This window comes from Diplotaxodon limnothrissa, linkage group LG19 (genome assembly GCF_057381915.1).
Source record: "Diplotaxodon limnothrissa isolate DT_005_m linkage group LG19, D_limnothrissa_male_GT1.1, whole genome shotgun sequence".
In the NCBI taxonomy this organism is placed as follows: domain Eukaryota; kingdom Metazoa; phylum Chordata; class Actinopteri; order Cichliformes; family Cichlidae; genus Diplotaxodon; species Diplotaxodon limnothrissa.
This window is the reverse complement of record NC_140614.1, coordinates 24916227-24933546: the sequence shown is the minus strand read 5'-3', so window position 1 is coordinate 24933546 and position 17320 is coordinate 24916227. Positions and strand designations below refer to the sequence as shown.

Genomic DNA, 17320 nt, shown 5'->3' with positions numbered 1-17320 from the left:
CAATGAAGAAGTATATTGCCGTGCGGGAGTAGAGCCGCTCCATGTCCAAGTCACCAAGCGTCGGTTCAGATTTGCTGGTCACATCCTTCGGCTACCGGACCCGAGACCTGCCCGTGTTGCAGTTCTGTGGAACCCGAAGAATGGAAAGAGACGGCGAGGAAGACCTAAAATAACACGGAGGAGGATTTTCCTTGAAGATTTACGTTCAGTCGAACTGTCATGGGATGAAGCAACAACTGCCGCGATAGACCGAGTTCAATGGCGTTCTCTTGTCGCCCGATGGGAGGATCTAAGTCTAAGTCTAAGTAAGGTAATATGTAAAACCTTAATATGATATGATGGTTAATCTTGATGTTGTGTCCTGCTGTCCATGAGATCATGTTCTTTCTCTTTGGTTTTCTCTTTTTAGGACATAATATGGCATCTACAACTTTTTACAGAATCCTGCAATTCCTTCTGCTTGGTACTTTTATACTGGGATGCTTTGTGACTCTGTTTTTTTGGATGTATGGTAAACCCTCTACAAGCTGGTTATCAGGTCCTGTAGAGTCAACAGTATCCACAGACTGGGTCAAGAACCTCTTCTCCACCAAGAGCAATAAAAACGTGACCACTGTGCTGATCTGGCTCTGGCCCTTCGGACAAACGTACGACCCATGCCTCGGCAGCTCTCTCTTTAACATTGATGGCTTCTTCATCACAGCAGACAGGAAGCACTACATAAAGTCTGATGGGGTCGTCATCCATCACTGTGACATTAGCCCTGACCTGTCCAATCTGCCACCGTTCAAGCGACCGTCGTTCCAGAAGTGGATATGGATGAACTTTGAGTCACCGACACATTCGTCCCAGCTGCCTGGGATAGAGAACCTGTTTAATCTGACTCTCAATCGAGATGCTGACATTGTAGTGCCTTATGGGTCCATCGTAGCAGCAGAAGGGGAAGAGGATTTTGTAAGACCCAACAAAAACAAGCTGATTTGCTGGATTGTAAACAACTGGAACCAGCAACACATACGGGTGAAATATTATAATGAACTGCACAAACACATTGAGGTTCATGCATATGGACAGGCCTTCGGGAAATACATCTCTGACCAAGACTACTTCCCCACCATCACCAGTTGCAAATTCTATCTGGCGTTTGAGAACTCCATCCACAAAGATTATATTACAGAGAAACTTTACAACCCACTCAATGTGGGGACAGTGCCAGTGGTGTTTGGCCCACCCAGGAAGAACTATGAGAACTATGAGAACCACGAGACTCCTTCATTCATGTTGACGACTTCAGCTCGCCCAAGGAATTGGCTGATTACCTGCTGCTCCTGGACAAAAATGAGGAAATGTACCTCAGGTACTTTGAGTGGCGGCAACACTTTAAAGTAAAGAAGGCCTATTTTTGGGCAGAGCACACATGCCTGGCTTGTGATTACTTGCAAAGGCACAAAGAATACAAGGCATTCAATAGCCTTGATAAGTGGTACTGGGTTAACCAGAGATTTGAAGGTCTACGTGGACCTTGTTATATTGTTGAAGGCAGAGCTAGTGTGTACTAATGATGAATTCACCTATGCATTGTTTACAAAAGTCCAATCTGAAAGGGGTTTAACAGGGTCATGTACTTACTGAGTCTTTTTGAAAATATGTAGTTTTCATTTGCAATGCTAATCAAACTGTTATTTATCTTTACATACTTACACTAATGCGAAATCAGGAGTGACTTCACTCCCAAGTTAGTGTGTACGAAAAACAGCATTTGTTTTTGTCCATAGCAAGGTAGAGTCATTCAGGTATCACAGGCAATATAACATAATAATTGCTTTTTGTGCTTAAAAAAGACATTCATGGCTTATTTAGTAAGTCGCAAATATACAATAGTGGCAGTACAGATTAAAAGTTTAAAATTTTACTACTGTGTACATTTAATGCAGCCATCATGGACCCTTAGTTTCGGTCTACACGGGCTGCTCCAACTATCTGAGAGGGAAATTCCACTTGAGGAGGTGTTCCAGATTCAAATTCCGACTGGGAACTCTAAAATTCGGATTTCCAACCTCTCCAGGCACGCACCATCAGACAGATGGTCATTATGCATTTGTAGATTTGAATTGGAGATCTTTACCCTGGTGGTATCTGACAGAAGGTGTCACTGTTATGTGAGAGGGAGGTTGCTAATTAATATTGCTGTGAATTGTTTATTGTCTCTTGTATTTTTGTCACAGTGTTTTGGATACCATGTGGATGATGATGATAGCACAGCACAGAGCCATTGTACTGCAATATGAAACTCCCACACAAATTTGTCATTTCTGACTGACTGCATTAAGCAGAAAGAGCATTTAATGAGCACATAGTATATCGACTTGATTAGGCTATTTATTTGAGTGATGCACTCTCATCCCACTTTATGACTTCAGATATATAGACTGATATTGTTTCATGGTTTCGGGCAGACTTTGACATATGGGTAAAGTAAGTATTAACTAAGATCTAATGAAATTGGCTCCCATGTGAAGAAAACAGTGAAAGATGTGATCTGTTTTCATGCTTGCTGCAAGGTTATCTATGTTGTTGTATAATCATCATACCACAGTGTTGTTTGGGAGTAAGTGTCTGCATATGGAAAATGTGATTCTCGATTATTTTATTTATTTATTTTTTTTAAATATAGCGTTACACCTCATCCTTGATGTGTCCACTGATGCAAAATAGAATAAAAACAGTTGTTTTCTTATGGAGTATGGTTCCAAATGTCATAGTGGACCCTGCATTCAAACAATGTAGTGAACTGAAACAGGAATTGGTTTTTTATCTGTTTTTTGGGTGTCTTCTGTCTCCTTCATGTTCTCTCTCTTTGCTTTTTTTTTTTTTTTTTTTTTTTTTGCACAAAAACAAAGAAAAGGAGCTTTAGCTTGTCTATCCTCCTGTTTAAATTTGTTCGTGGATCGCTGCTGCACCGGAGAGTAATTCTCTAGATGATATATGACCTGGTTTCCCTAAAAAAAAACGCTGTAGTTTTAGGGGTTAGGTGGGATGTTGTTTCTCCAGAAGGTACCATTTGAGGCCAGTTCACTGAAATAATCCATTAGAAGTCAGTTAATTTTTTTTCGCCATCGTTGTATCTTGCCAGCTGCTGTGTTTTACTGTATATGTCTGATAGTGTCAAAAAGAAAATAAAGATTTGGACAAACTAATGATTTTTTCTTCTTTTTTCCAATGATGCTCGTTCATAATGTATTACATGACAAAGGATGGCTGGATTATGCTAAAACTATCTGGAAAAAAACATAATGCTTGCTTTTACACATTTGGAAATCCACTTCTATATGAGCAAGGTACCTACACACTGCTCCCTGGGCGCTGGATTGGTGGCTGCCCACTGCTTCACTGAGTGAATGGGTTAAATGCAGAGGAATAATTTCCCTAAGGGATTAATAAAGTATACATTATTATTATTATTATTATTGTTATAAACCCAGCTAGCCAGCATAACTTAGCATAAAAATTGAAAACAAACAAACTCTTGTAGTGAAGCTGAGCTCTATAAAAGCAGCACAACCATTTTAAATGGGGTTAAACAAATACCTGTTTAATCCCCATACAGCTGTTTCCCCTGTAACTATGCTAAGCTAAGCTAAGCTAGGCTAAACAGCTGCTGCCGTAGTGTCATAGTGTTTACACAGACATGACATTTGTATCAGTTGCATCTTGGCAGGAAAGCAAATAAGCTTATTTCCTAACTATTCCTTTAAATTTGTCTTATAAATATTATGTCAACATTCTCATTTTTCAAGTTAAAAATGAGAATTGGCTTGAAATATTTTGCAGGATGCTGCCTAATGTGCATTCTTGCATCTATATCAAATGTCATTTCCACACTCAATGCCCACACTGTTCTACATTGCCATGTAATGCAGGCGGCGGTATAAATAGCCATCCAAAAGCCTTGATAACTGATTGATGAGAGGGACGAGAGAGTGTTGTGGTGGTTACAAATCAATCTTCCGGCTGTTGTTAGTTACCCCATATCCTCACTGGTACTTTGGTATTTCCAGTCATCCAATACACCACGCAGAGATGACACAGTTTTGTCAAGTACCTCCACTCAACGCCACAGGTCAACATGGGTGTTGCTGAGATCAGTGGCAGAAATAATCCATCCATGTCAATTGGGGATTAATGTGAAAGTTCAGACGGTGGTGGGGAGATTGTCCGTGCCACAGACAAGGGTCACTGTCCCTAACTGTAGATTTCACATTTGCTCTGTTGCACACAATACAGAACATTTCACAATGGTCATATCAGAGATGACTTGTACCGATGAACCTGGAGGTAATTATCACTCACTTTGCACTTTGCATTTCCTTTCATCTTCCTTCTAGCCTCTATCCTAGTTTTTTTTTTTTTAACAACCCCATTTCCAAAAAAGGAAGCTGCCTAAACTGTAAATAAAAACAGAATATAGTGATTAGGAAATCTCACAAATCCACATTTTTCACTGTATAAAACACAGAAAACTGAAAATGTTTAATCTGAGAATTTCTCCATAAGATTCTCCCAGAATATTTTGATGATATTATGCAGTCTAGACGATAACTGTTATGTTAGATGTAGTTTTTTGTAGACTGGTGAACCTCTGCCCACTTTTGAAAAACTATGCCTCTCTAAGATACCCAATACCAACACCCAAAACCAACACTGATGTGTTGCCAATTAACCTAATTAGTTCCAAAATTTCCCACCAGCTATTTTTTTAAACATTTAAATTCCTACCACACTAATGAGTGTGTGGGTTTTTTTTTTTTTATAATTGTCTAAGAATCTGAAGCATGTTTACATTACACTTGTTTATTTATGCTTCACTGCTTGTCTTTCAGTAAGCATGAAGCTACCATTACAGGACGGTGTTGCCGAACACAGAAGAAAGAAGAGAAGCTTTCTAGAAGGCATGTTAGAATTTAAATACTTCCAAATGCCTACAAAAATTCTAACATTCAGCACTACACTGTCATTCGAAGTGAAACGCTAACTTTACCTACAGCTGATCCAAATACCACAAAATAAGGCAAGTCACCAGAGAACATTTCAGTGGGTTGTATCAAAGTCCTTCTTCTACAAAGTCTCTGGGTCTACATGCCTAAGAGGTGACAATTCTGTCTCCTCTTTAGTAATGCGATCAGATTTCTGGCTCTGTAGCACATCTTGTCACTTGCTCATACCATGACTCACTTTGGTGAGAACTAGAGTGTGGATTGAGGAGCAGAGTTGGTGAAGGCATTACCCCGGCATTCACGGGGCCTCCCTGAAGGGGTGTAATGTTTTGTGAGATTGTAGACTTAGTAGATTGTATCTTCCTCCCCCCAGCGACCCCCCAGTGTGGCTATCCTGTTCAGTTAGAAATATTGTGTTGAAAGCAGACTCTCCACATGGCAGAAAAGCACAGAGGCCTGCTCAAAGGGCAGCTTTCTGTGAGTCCACTTATTAACTACTGGGGCAGCTCCTCATCTCAATCTAATGGATCCCACTTATGCTGTCATCACCATGCCAACCAGCTGTCAGCTTTGGTGCAGTGAGGCTTTTGTGCTTCAGAGAGATGCAACTGTGTCGTGTTGATCTGTCTCAGTCTACAACAAGTCACCACCTCAAAGGAGCCACCAAAGTAAATGCTTCTCTTCTTCTCTGCGATCATTTGATTATTGTAAAGCCTGAATACATTAAGATAAGAGGACACCTGAGTCCAGGTCAAATAAAGGCCTATTTATTGGGGCTTGACAGGCCACATAAGAAATCTGTTGGCAGTTGCCCACTTGCTGACTTCAGAGGATTATGCGGGCAAAAAGGAATATGCAAGATCAGCAAGCTCTTTGCTTGGCAGAGTTGGCGCTGTCTGCTCTAGAAGTTAATAATCCAAGAGACAACAACCAGCACCTGCTTCCCATCAGATACAAATCAAAGCCACGATAATAAAATCACAACCATGCCTGCACAGATTATCAGATAGAGCTGCAATAAACAATAATCTCCGCTTTAATATCCAATGAATAACACTGGCGGTTGACATGCAATTTATTTCTCATGGTTTTCGTATTATGGCAACACACTCAGGGAGAGGAGTAAGAGTTTTTGTTTGGTGGAGAATATAGGTCACCTCCTCCCTGCCTGCGTGTCACATGACGACAGACATACAGAGAAGCAATGCAACAAAGATTAGAAGCTTTCGCAAGGCAGTGGCCGCACTGGTCCTACAGTTGGGTTGCTTGGTTTGTTTACATTTTGTGTGGCTTTTTGATTTGCAGCCACTGCTACTGTATGAAGAGCAGCGGGAGACAAGGATTCAATACAGTGATAACTTAATCCAGAGCACCAGACAATTTGGTGTAATCCAGTGGATCTGCTTAGAATTAAGAAGAACCTGAAGGATGCTATGACTTGAAATCAGAAATATATATACATATTTAAATGTATTACAAAAAACCTGCCTGAATTACTGACATGAAATTGTTATTTTGTGCTTAAAGCCTAACATAACACATATAGCGTAGGTAAAAAAAAATAGCATGGTGTTACATTATCCCTCAGAGGTTTGTAGATACCGCCTACATACACTGCAAAACCATGTACCAGCATCATCTGCTGATCCCAAAATGGATTTAGTACCAGAGTGTAATTCTAGATGAATTTCTTCACAAGGAGTGCTACTGGAGTTAATGTAGGGAGAAGACAAAGGGGAATAGAGTTCATCTACACAAAACTGCATTCCTGTCAGCCTCATCACTGTCACTGACCTTCCTGTGTGTGTGTGTGTGTGTGTGTGTGTGTGTGTGTGTGTGTGAAACAAGATCGCCTGTCGCGGCAATTATGGTTTGTTTTTCAGTCTCTCAAAAGGAAAAGTAGTATTCACTAAGGGATATTTATTCATTTTTTACACATAGGCAAGCCTGTAGGTTACAAGCAGATAGAAAGTTCTTCTTTTCATCACAAGCTATGGTGTATCTTAAAGGTTTTTTACAGCGTCTGTATTATAGGAAAATAAAATACTATTGAAATCTCTACAGGAAGTCACTCTTTATTCCCATTACAAACGCCGGTGCAGCTTAAGAAAGTAAAATTACACCCGCTATTGTAAAAAACAGAGAAAATTGTCATAATATCGAAACAGAATTCAAACTATGAGTTTGCGGAAAACTAACTGCCGCTCTGTCTCTCTATACATCACAGAATCATCTGCTGCATCACCGCTGTGCTTCAGGAACCATACCCCTCCCCTCATGCTTAGGGAACATGACGCATCAGGTCTGAAAATGACTAGACACTTCCGGAGTATTTCCGGTAGGGTCATAAGGTCCGGATCGAGGCCTTCCATAGTAAATATGCTGTATTTGAATATGTCATATTCAAAGCCTTCTTCTTTGGGAGAGCAGATCTCATCGGACACAGGAACGCTGCTGGGCTGCAGAAGGAAATCCATCTTGCGTCTGTGCCTTAGAAATTGTGACGGACTCCTCTCTGCTTTTTATTCTCCTCCCCTGCTGCACTCCCTCCCTCTAAAAACTTTTTTTTTCCCAACAAAAGATGGCGTGCTTCCGGAGGTTTCCCCCCTCCCTTCTCAGGATGCAATTCGACACGCTTAGCGACAGATGGCGCGCTTCCGGGGTTCACCCCCCCCTTCTCCGGATGCAATTCGACACGCTTAGGGGATCAAATTACACACTTCCGGGGGGGAGGGGGGAGGTCAAAAGGTCATGATTAGGGCCATCAATCACTTCGGATTAAATTTTGTCATAAGCTGTATGGGAGTATCTCTCTAATGTACCAAGGAGAGGGTCAGAGAGAACTCAGGACAACTGGAGACATTTAAGGATGCCTGGACTGACAGAGACAGGGAAGAAGTCTCATTGTGATGAGTAAAGTTTATCTTGCCTGGCTGGGCAGCTCTTTGGGTGCTCAGCACGCCCAAAGCTCTGATCCTAGAATCGCCCCTGTTTTCAGTTGTCCATTGTCTTTCTTTCCATGTCAGGGTGTGTGAGCCTGTCAAACCAGCTACACACCTCCTGAAAAACAAGGAAGAGGACTGTAGGCAAATGCATGCTAGGCAAATAACCCACCTCACCTCATAGTACTACACCTCTCCTGTCAGCTGATCCAGAAACCTCACATTACTTGTCTGTCCATCATTCTGCAGCCTGCCCTACCTCCACAGAATGGGACCAGTGTTTGACTGACAGTCCTGAAATTCCTGACAATCCTGCCTGACAGTCACAGATAGTGAAACCAGTTACTGTGGAAAAAGTCTCATTGTGATGAGTAAAGTTTATCTTGCCTGGCTGGGCAGCTCTTTGGGTGCTCAGCACGCCCAAAGCTCTGATCCTAGAATCGCCCCTGTTTTCAGTTGTCCATTGTCTTTCTTTCCATGTCAGGGTGTGTGAGCCTGTCAAACCAGCTACACACCTCCTGAAAAACAAGGAAGAGGACTGTAGGCAAATGCATGCTAGGCAAATAACCCACCTCACCTCATAGTACTACACCTCTCCTGTCAGCTGATCCAGAAACCTCACATTACTTGTCTGTCCATCATTCTGCAGCCTGCCCTACCTCCACAGAATGGGACCAGTGTTTGACTGACAGTCCTGAAATTCCTGACAATCCTGCCTGACAGTCACAGATAGTGAAACCAGTTACTGTGGAAAAAATTAAACAGAAAGGAGGAAAGAAAAATAGTAATCATTTACACAATATTTTAAGCCCAGCTTTACAATTCTGATGATTTTTGCTGTCAAAAAGCTCCTTTTGTGTACAACACTACTCTTGCTACCAAAATCAAATCAAGTGTTTCAGTTGCCTTCCTCATGTGGTAGGACCAACAACTCTAGTGTGTGTTACACTGTCCTCATATCGTTGGGTAGCAGAACCGTACAGTGTTAAGTTTCTATAGAATCTGGTATAAGGAAGTCAGATCCTTCTGTAATAATATTCACTGATACAAATATGATCTGTAGTTAATTAAATAGTCGGGATTTATACTAGAGAATGTTTCTGACGTTATATTGTTGTCTTTTGTTGCAGACACCAGGTGCCGAGGTCCTGTCTCAACCTCCTTCAGACCAATTGGTGAGTGACACACCCACTTCATTCTTCCAACAGGTTACACATTATTTTTTTGTATTTGGCATCAAGTATATGTGTCAGTTGGGCCTAGTGCATAAATGAAATGCACTTTAATTGTACTAAAACAATCAGTTTTAGTCGAAGTTAACCGAAACCAACATTAGCATTAGGATAAAGTAATTGTCTATACCATTTGTTAGTCCAAACTTTCCCTTAAAGCATCAGCTTGATCTTTATTCTGACAAAATTTGATATTTTTGTCGTTTTACACATGTTTTTGTCAAAATAAGCTCCCGCTGATCAGTTTACATGATTTAATTTCTGGGGAAATAGATGGCTGTACATCAGTGTTGGGTTTAGAGCTTTTATTGACAACAGCAGGAGAAGTTAGAAGTCAGGAATGTGAACTCTACATGTGTTCAGTCGTCATGTCCTCATATTGTTTTAAGCTGTGAAGGACAGGAGTGTGTTTAAGTAGAAGTCCTCATATGGTAGGACCAGTGATTGTAGTGTGTGTGTTACACTGTCCTCATATTGTTTTAAGCTGTGAAGGACAGGAGTGTGTTTCAGTTGCCTTCCTCATGTGGTAGGACCAACAACTCTAGTGTGTGTTACACTGTCCTCATATCGTTGGGTAGCAGAACCGTACAGTGTTAAGTTTCTATAGAATCTGGTATAAGGAAGTCAGATCCTTCTGTAATAATATTCACTGATACAAATATGATCTGTAGTTAATTAAATAGTCGGGATTTATACTAGAGAATGTTTCTGACGTTATATTGTTGTCTTTTGTTGCAGACACCAAGTGCCGAGGTCCTGTCTCAACCTCCTTCAGACCAATTGGTGAGTGACACACCCACTTCATTCTTCCAACAGGTTACACATTATTTTTTTGTATTTGGCATCAAGTATATGTGTCAGTTGGGCCTAGTGCATAAATGAAATGCACTTTAATTGTACTAAAACAATCAGTTTTAGTCGAAGTTAACCGAAACCAACATTAGCATTAGGATAAAGTAATTGTCTATACCATTTGTTAGTCCAAACTTTCCCTTAAAGCATCAGCTTGATCTTTATTCTGACAAAATTTGATATTTTTGTCGTTTTACACATGTTTTTGTCAAAATAAGCTCCCGCTGATCAGTTTACATGATTTAATTTCTGGGGAAATAGATGGCTGTACATCAGTGTTGGGTTTAGAGCTTTTATTGACAACAGCAGGAGAAGTTAGAGGTCAGGAATGTGAACTCTACATGTGTTCAGTCGTCATGTCCTCATATTGTTTTAAGCTGTGAAGGACAGGAGTGTGTTTAAGTAGAAGTCCTCATATGGTAGGACCAGTGATTGTAGTGTGTGTGTTACACTGTCCTCATATTGTTTTAAGCTGTGAAGGACAGGAGTGTGTTTCAGTTGCCTTCCTCATGTGGTAGGACCAACAACTCTAGTGTGTGTTACACTGTCCTCATATCGTTGGGTAGCAGAACCGTACAGTGTTAAGTTTCTATAGAATCTGGTATAAGGAAGTCAGATCCTTCTGTAATAATATTCACTGATACAAATATGATCTGTAGTTAATTAAATAGTCGGGATTTATACTAGAGAATGTTTCTGACGTTATATTGTTGTCTTTTGTTGCAGACACCAAGTGCCGAGGTCCTGTCTCAACCTCCTTCAGACCAATTGGTGAGTGACACACCCACTTCATTCTTCCAACAGGTTACACATTATTTTTTTTTATTTGGCATCAAGTATATGTGTCAGTTGGGCCTAGTGCATAAATTAAGTGCCCTTTGATTATATTAAAATAATCAGTTTGATTGAAAGTTTCCCATATTCAACATTAGCATTACTTGTTTGTGAACATCTTAGGAGAAAGAAATTGGCATATCATTTGTTAGTCCTAACTTTCCCTTTAAAGCATCAGCTTGATCTTTATTCCTACTAAATTTGATATTTCTGTGTTACATTGTCCTCAGATTGTTTTAAGCTGTGAAGGACATGAATTTGTTTTTTTTTAGCCTTTCTCAATTGGTAGAACCAACAACTCTAGTTTGTGTTACATTGAAACTGAACAGCAGGGATGTTTGTCATGAAGATAATAACACTCTATCCGATTTCAAACAATCACACTGTGATGAGTATTATTAGTAGATTATGTTCACATGTAAAATATTCATATCAAATGGTAAATATCCTATATTTATATAGCGCTTTACTAGTCCCTAAGGACCCCAAAGCGCTTTACACATCCAGTCATCCACCCATTCACACAGACATTCACACACTGGTGATGGCAGCTACATTGTAGCCACAGCCACCCTGGGGCGCACTGACAGAGGCGAGGCTGCCGGACACTGGCGCCACCGGGCCCTCTGACCACCACCAGTAGGCAACAGGTGAAGTGTCTTTCCCAAGGACACAACGACCGAGACTGTCGGAGCTGGGGCTCGAACCGGCAACCTTCTGATTACAACTCTTGAGCCATGATCGCCCCTTAGCCCCTTAATGTAGAATTACACACTGCCCAATGCTGACTTTGCCTACAATGCAGAGAAAAAAGCAAACAGACCTATTGCATGCATTGATTCTCATATTTCACTGTTACTTTTCAAAGGCTCAAGGACCAAGTATTCCGGGGGTTCCAAGCCACACGCTTTACTCAGCTGCCCTGGACAACATGAAGGGCAGCTCTGCCTCAATCACCCTGGACAACAAAAACATTAGCAACACTTCACCAAGAAGGGGTAAAGGCACCCAAATACAAAATGTTTTAGGTTAATATACTTGTGATCAAAGAACAAGTTTGTTTTCAGACATGACACTATTCAGAGCTTTTATCATAAATCATTTCATCTTATTTGATTCCCAGCAGAACACAGCACTTCAAATGGTTCATTCCAAGCATCCTTAAAGGAGCAATAAGCAATATCTTTTCACTGCTAGGTGTGCTGTTTTGCACTGCCTGTGAACCAAACCAAAGTCTATGGCTGGAGATCAACACAGAGAGAGGGATTGTGACTTCATGCTGTACTCCAGATGTAATTACACCTCTAGTTCTTCACATAGTCATTTTTAATTCCTTCAACCTAAGTATGATGAATTGTGCTTATTGCTCCTTTAAAGTGCTCCAGTAGAAAGCAAGGTTTAAGAACATTTTGTATTCACATTATAAACTAGAATATTTTCTATCTTTTCTTGCATTCACATTAAGATATTTTCTTTTGTTTCCATTTATGACAGCTGGGACGGTGAGAAGCAAGTGGACAAATGATGAAGTGAAGGTTGCTGAGCGGCACGTTTCACTTCATAAAAAGCTGCAAAGTACCAGGTAAAAAGGAATGTGACTGCTGCCTCCAAGCAGAGCCGGCAGCTCTGAAAGGCAGAGACTGGGTTGTCATAAGGTACTACAGCCACAACAGGATCATAGCATTAAAAGAAAGATGCAAGAAAAAAAGAAACAAGCAAGAGAGATACTTTGTTACTTCCACAGTTATGTCAGTATTGCAGTTTTCTGTATTGCATTGTTCTTACTCATAAATCTGTGGTTTATGCTGGGTGCTTTTTGCAATTAAATGATAAAAAAGGCAGATAATGTTCCACGTTTTTATTCACATGAACATTCACTACAAAATGAATTAATGCATTACAATATCAAGACTTAAAAAGTAGACTGACCACATTTGACCCATGTCTTTTTTTTTTTTAAGTCTTTACACAGCTCAGATTTACTGTTTTATTAACACATAAATGTCTGATATTTCTGTCAGAAGTTACCCAACTGGTGAGCATTACTATTGTGCATCCATGTCTATTATATTGTAATCTCAAAAGGAGCCAAGCTAAAAATGCAGAACCTACCGTTACCTGGTCCTTATAAGTCATGTATACTTGAAAATTATGTGTTTCCATGGGCTTCACAATTCACCTAAACATGAAATATCTGTGTGTGACCTTATGGTACTCATAAGTCACATAAACCTGACAGTGTCCTCACAAGTAGCATTAAATTCAGGTTTGACCAAAATTTAGCCCTAGCCAAAATCTCAACAGATGGGTGTGTTCCTGGAAGCATGGGTCAAATTTTTTGAGATTCCCATGCCTCTAGGACCTTCGGAAAGGCACGTTCCCATTTGTCACATTTTTGTCATACGTACTGATATATCACGAAAACACGTGTGTGTGTGTGTGTGTGTGTGTGTGTGTGTGTGTGTGTGTGTGTGTGTGTGTGTGTGTGTGTGTGTGTGTGTGTGTGAAACAAGATCGCCTGTCGCGGCAATTATGGTTTGTTTTTCAGTCTCTCAAAAGGAAAAGTAGTATTCACTAAGGGATATTTATTCATTTTTTACACATAGGCAAGCCTGTAGGTTACAAGCGGATAGAAAGTTCTTCTTTTCATCACAAGCTATGGTGTATCTTAAAGGTTTTTTACAGCGTCTGTATTATAGGAAAATAAAATACTATTGAAATCTCTACAGGAAGTCACTCTTTATTCCCATTACAAACGCCGGTGCAGCTTAAGAAAGTAAAATTACACCCGCTATTGTAAAAAACAGAGAAAATTGTCATAATATCGAAACAGAATTCAAACTATGAGTTTGCGGAAAACTAACTGCCGCTCTGTCTCTCTATACATCACAGAATCATCTGCTGCATCACCGCTGTGCTTCAGGAACCATACCCCTCCCCTCATGCTTAGGGAACATGACGCATCAGGTCTGAAAATGACTAGACACTTCCGGAGTATTTCCGGTAGGGTCATAAGGTCCGGATCGAGGCCTTCCATAGTAAATATGCTGTATTTGAATATGTCATATTCAAAGCCTTCTTCTTTGGGAGAGCAGATCTCATCGGACACAGGAACGCTGCTGGGCTGCAGAAGGAAATCCATCTTGCGTCTGTGCCTTAGAAATTGTGACGGACTCCTCTCTGCTTTTTATTCTCCTCCCCTGCTGCACTCCCTCCCTCTAAAAACTTTTTTTTTCCCAACAACAGATGGCGCGCTTCCGGAGGTTTCCCCCCTCCCTTCTCAGGATGCAATTCGACACGCTTAGCGACAGATGGCGCGCTTCCGGGGTTCACCCCCCCCTTCTCCGGATGCAATTCGACACGCTTAGGGGATCAAATTACACACTTCCGGGGGGGAGGGGGGAGGTCAAAAGGTCATGATTAGGGCCATCAATCACTTCGGATTAAATTTTGTCATAAGCTGTATGGGAGTATCTCTCTAATGTACCAAGGAGAGGGTCAGAGAGAACTCAGGACAACTGGAGACATTTAAGGATGCCTGGACTGACAGAGACAGGGAAGAAGTCTCATTGTGATGAGTAAAGTTTATCTTGCCTGGCTGGGCAGCTCTTTGGGTGCTCAGCACGCCCAAAGCTCTGATCCTAGAATCGCCCCTGTTTTCAGTTGTCCATTGTCTTTCTTTCCATGTCAGGGTGTGTGAGCCTGTCAAACCAGCTACACACCTCCTGAAAAACAAGGAAGAGGACTGTAGGCAAATGCATGCTAGGCAAATAACCCACCTCACCTCATAGTACTACACCTCTCCTGTCAGCTGATCCAGAAACCTCACATTACTTGTCTGTCCATCATTCTGCAGCCTGCCCTACCTCCACAGAATGGGACCAGTGTTTGACTGACAGTCCTGAAATTCCTGACAATCCTGCCTGACAGTCACAGATAGTGAAACCAGTTACTGTGGAAAAAGTCTCATTGTGATGAGTAAAGTTTATCTTGCCTGGCTGGGCAGCTCTTTGGGTGCTCAGCACGCCCAAAGCTCTGATCCTAGAATCGCCCCTGTTTTCAGTTGTCCATTGTCTTTCTTTCCATGTCAGGGTGTGTGAGCCTGTCAAACCAGCTACACACCTCCTGAAAAACAAGGAAGAGGACTGTAGGCAAATGCATGCTAGGCAAATAACCCACCTCACCTCATATTACTACACCTCTCCTGTCAGCTGATCCAGAAACCTCACATTACTTGTCTGTCCATCATTCTGCAGCCTGCCCTACCTCCACAGAATGGGACCAGTGTTTGACTGACAGTCCTGAAATTCCTGACAATCCTGCCTGACAGTCACAGATAGTGAAACCAGTTACTGTGGAAAAAGTCTCATTGTGATGAGTAAAGTTTATCTTGCCTGGCTGGGCAGCTCTTTGGGTGCTCAGCACGCCCAAAGCTCTGATCCTAGAATCGCCCCTGTTTTCAGTTGTCCATTGTCTTTCTTTCCATGTCAGGGTGTGTGAGCCTGTCAAACCAGCTACACACCTCCTGAAAAACAAGGAAGAGGACTGTAGGCAAATGCATGCTAGGCAAATAACCCACCTCACCTCATAGTACTACACCTCTCCTGTCAGCTGATCCAGAAACCTCACATTACTTGTCTGTCCATCATTCTGCAGCCTGCCCTACCTCCACAGAATGGGACCAGTGTTTGACTGACAGTCCTGAAATTCCTGACAATCCTGCCTGACAGTCACAGATAGTGAAACCAGTTACTGTGGAAAAAATTAAACAGAAAGGAGGAAAGAAAAATAGTAATCATTTACACAATATTTTAAGCCCAGCTTTACAATTCTGATGATTTTTGCTGTCAAAAAGCTCCTTTTGTGTACAACACTACTCTTGCTACCAAAATCAAATCAAGTGTTTCAGTTGCCTTCCTCATGTGGTAGGACCAACAACTCTAGTGTGTGTTACACTGTCCTCATATCGTTGGGTAGCAGAACCGTACAGTGTTAAGTTTCTATAGAATCTGGTATAAGGAAGTCAGATCCTTCTGTAATAATATTCACTGATACAAATATGATCTGTAGTTAATTAAATAGTCGGGATTTATACTAGAGAATGTTTCTGACGTTATATTGTTGTCTTTTGTTGCAGACACCAGGTGCCGAGGTCCTGTCTCAACCTCCTTCAGACCAATTGGTGAGTGACACACCCACTTCATTCTTCCAACAGGTTACACATTATTTTTTTGTATTTGGCATCAAGTATATGTGTCAGTTGGGCCTAGTGCATAAATGAAATGCACTTTAATTGTACTAAAACAATCAGTTTTAGTCGAAGTTAACCGAAACCAACATTAGCATTAGGATAAAGTAATTGTCTATACCATTTGTTAGTCCAAACTTTCCCTTAAAGCATCAGCTTGATCTTTATTCTGACAAAATTTGATATTTTTGTCGTTTTACACATGTTTTTGTCAAAATAAGCTCCCGCTGATCAGTTTACATGATTTAATTTCTGGGGAAATAGATGGCTGTACATCAGTGTTGGGTTTAGAGCTTTTATTGACAACAGCAGGAGAAGTTAGAGGTCAGGAATGTGAACTCTACATGTGTTCAGTCGTCATGTCCTCATATTGTTTTAAGCTGTGAAGGACAGGAGTGTGTTTAAGTAGAAGTCCTCATATGGTAGGACCAGTGATTGTAGTGTGTGTGTTACACTGTCCTCATATTGTTTTAAGCTGTGAAGGACAGGAGTGTGTTTCAGTTGCCTTCCTCATGTGGTAGGACCAACAACTCTAGTGTGTGTTACACTGTCCTCATATCGTTGGGTAGCAGAACCGTACAGTGTTAAGTTTCTATAGAATCTGGTATAAGGAAGTCAGATCCTTCTGTAATAATATTCACTGATACAAATATGATCTGTAGTTAATTAAATAGTCGGGATTTATACTAGAGAATGTTTCTGACGTTATATTGTTGTCTTTTGTTGCAGACACCAAGTGCCGAGGTCCTGTCTCAACCTCCTTCAGACCAATTGGTGAGTGACACACCCACTTCATTCTTCCAACAGGTTACACATTATTTTTTTTTATTTGGCATCAAGTATATGTGTCAGTTGGGCCTAGTGCATAAATTAAGTGCCCTTTGATTATATTAAAATAATCAGTTTGATTGAAAGTTTCCCATATTCAACATTAGCATTACTTGTTTGTGAACATCTTAGGAGAAAGAAATTGGCATATCATTTGTTAGTCCTAACTTTCCCTTTAAAGCATCAGCTTGATCTTTATTCCTACTAAATTTGATATTTCTGTGTTACATTGTCCTCAGATTGTTTTAAGCTGTGAAGGACATGAATTTGTTTTTTTTTAGCCTTTCTCAATTGGTAGAACCAACAACTCTAGTTTGTGTTACATTGAAACTGAACAGCAGGGATGTTTGTCATGAAGATAATAACACTCTATCCGATTTCAAACAATCA

General features: G+C 40.8%; 1 pseudogene; it reads left to right on the top strand.

Moving 5' to 3' along the window:
• Nucleotides 1-417: 417 nt before the first annotated feature.
• Nucleotides 418-1559, top strand: LOC146612301 (4-galactosyl-N-acetylglucosaminide 3-alpha-L-fucosyltransferase 9-like; annotated as a pseudogene).
• Nucleotides 1560-17320: the final 15761 nt, after the last annotated feature.